Genomic DNA, 2,851 nt, shown 5'->3' on the forward strand with positions numbered 1-2,851 from the left:
AGAAGCCCCAAATGGCTTTCACTTGGCTAAAATCAACAAGTGGGCAGGGCTGTATGCCTCCTGTAGTCTCTAGGGGCGAAATCAGTTTCCTTGCCTTTCCTAGCTTCTAGAACCCACTTCTTGGCTTGTGGCCCCTTCCTCCATCTTCAAAGCTGACCCCATAGAGCCTTCAAATCTCTCCCTCATTTTGACACTCCTATGTCCCTCTTATAAGGACCTAGGGTCAATCCAATTTATTAAATAGTTCACTTACCCTGCTAATCTGCTATTCCATCTTTGCTGTATAGCAAGCTTTCATAAATGCATGGGTTTATTTCTGGGCTCTCTATTCTGTTCTTTCAATTATTTACTCCCTTGCTTCTCAAAGTGTGTTCCAGGGACCAAAAGCATCAGCATCCCCTGGTTAGCTTGCTTGGAATGCAGAATTTCAAGCTGCATCCCATACTTTCTCAATTAGGAGCTGCCCTTAACAAGATCCCCAGGAGATTCCTATGAGCAGGAAAGGTTAAGAAGCACTAGTCGACCCAGTGCTTTTAAAATCTTAGTTACTTCCTTTCAAGCATTGATATCTGGTAACTCAAGTTCTCTTCTTTGCTCTTCATCATGTCGAATTCGTAGTTTGGAGAAGATTGGGAAATTTTATAATAATCGAAGTTAATTCAGGAGCCTGTCATATATAACTTATTTGGGGCTCCTTTTATGTCCTGAGTGTCTCCATAGAGGTTTTGTACATCCTTTTGAAGCCCCAAAGTCAGGTTTTTGTCCACATGAGGGTAACTCTGAGCCTCTGGCTGGGCAGGCTGTGTCTGTGTTACAGTCCCTTGCTGCGGGTTTGGTTCCCTGGGGTAGTGGTCGGGCTGTACCTGTCCCCAGTTGACCAATTCCCCCTGGGCACCGGCGGAGAGGGAGCTTCAGGAAGTGGAGCCCATACGCAGCATCTGGCTGTCTGGGGCACCTGGGCAGGCGTTCAGCACTCTTTGGACTGTGGGTCCTCACCCTGACGTATCCACCCCCCGTTTAGAAAGTCTGGCGCGATCACAGGCTGTTCTAGGCAGTAGATTTCCGGGGTAGTATACAGAGAAGGACCGAGCCGACAGACGGGTCTTGGTTGCCCTAGCCAACAGAGAGAAGAGGGCTGGGTTCTTCAACCCCCCATCTTGCTTCTCCACATGGCTTCTGCCATTGGCCCTCTTCCTCCCAACCCCAGCATCCTAAGCCCCAGAAAGTTTGGAGGCCCATGGAGGTGCCAGTTGCCCCCTCCCAGGGCCCTAACATGGGAAGCATGGGAGCAAGTCCAGTACTTATATGAGGAATTGCGGAATCCTGCTAAGTTTCCAGACTGGCTGAAAGCTCTGATGTAGGCCCCAGTGTAGTCCCCACGGTGGGGCAGAAACCGAAGCAGGATCAAAAAGTCCTTAAGAAATCTGGGCTTGCCCAATGCTCTAGCAGCTCCGAGGCTCTGAGGATATCTTGAACCTGGTTTCTGTAGGCCACTCTGTATCAGGCTCTTTGCCGTTGCTAAGGGATGAAGCCCCATTCAAAGGCAGGGGTCACAGCACCGATTGGAGAGGAATAGAATCAAAACACTCACTGTATAGATACACCAAGGAGACAGAAGGGAAAAAATGAAGGAATCTGGTCCCGGAGGAGAGCTTTGCACCTGTTGCTGGAGCTCTGGGTCATCAGAGCTGCAAAAGTACTCCACCAGTGATTGTGAGGACACCCCAGGAACTGACAGTGATGGATTGCCAACTGCCAAGAAGCTGGAAAAGTTGAAGGCACAGGACCCAGGTGACCAGAACTTCAGCAGCAGAGTAGTCCAGAGGGGGTGAGAGTTTTTTGCCAGCAACAGCAACTTCCCGTACAGAGTTTAAGCTGGAGCCTAGCTTGGGGAGATGTCATGTGAAAGTGTAGCTAAGTTGAGCAAATCTGTTTGGAGCTGCTTGGATTTCTGTGTATGGATTATACATCTTGAGACAGGAGGAAACCGTGAGCCTGGAATGTGAGACAATAGAGCTACTTGGATTTGAATCTGACAAAGAGCAGCGAACTTCACAGGGCAAAGGCTCAGGGGTACAGGGGTCAGGGTGAATAACAGACTGGGTAGATTCCAGAATCCTGGAGCGTTGCTCTGGGTCTGACCCATGTGGATCTCTGGTACTCATCCTTCTTGCTTGGACTCTCTGTATGTTGAAACCAGGTGGTGTTGCATATATTATTAGAACTTTCGGTGGTACTTACAATGTATGTTTGAGAGGAAAGGAAAAGTTTGCCTTCTGACCTCACTCCTTTTTTCAAAGTTTTTATTGTAATTTCAGTTAGTGCACAATGTTACATTAGCTTCAGGTGTGCAATATAGCGAGTGATTCGACAATTTCAGACATCACCCAGTGCTGACGTCACCACAGGCACACTCCTTAATCCCCATCACCTACTTAACACACCCTACTTACCCCCCTCCTCTATAATTAATATTCATCAGTTCTCTATAATTAAGAATCTGCTTCTTGATTTCTTTCTCTCTCTCTTTCTTTTTTCCCTTTGCTTGTTTTGTTTCTTAAATTCCCCATGAGTGAAATCATATGGTATTTGTCTTTCTCTGATTGATGTGTTTCGCTTAGCATTATACTCTTTAGAAGCACCCGTGTTGTTGCAAATGGCAAGATTTCATTCTTTTTGTGGCTGAATAATATTCCATTGTATATATTTACTCTATCTTTACCCATTCATCAATCAGTAGACGCTTGGGCTGATTCCATATCTTGGCTATTGTAAATAATGCTATAAACATAGGGGTACATGTATCCTTTTTAATTAGTGTTTTTGTATTCTTTGGGTAAGTACCCAGTAG

At 46.3% G+C, this 2,851-nt stretch overlaps 1 pseudogene; it reads left to right on the top strand.

Annotated features, from left to right (window-relative positions):
- Window positions 1-1,225: 1,225 nt before the first annotated feature.
- Window positions 1,226-1,874, top strand: LOC112865022 (neugrin pseudogene; annotated as a pseudogene).
- The last annotated feature ends 977 nt before the right edge of the window (window positions 1,875-2,851 follow it).

The sequence above is a fragment of the Puma concolor genome, chromosome C1 (assembly GCF_028749965.1).
Source record: "Puma concolor isolate L17-30 chromosome C1, mPumCon1.1.hap2, whole genome shotgun sequence".
NCBI lineage: Eukaryota > Metazoa > Chordata > Mammalia > Carnivora > Felidae > Puma > Puma concolor.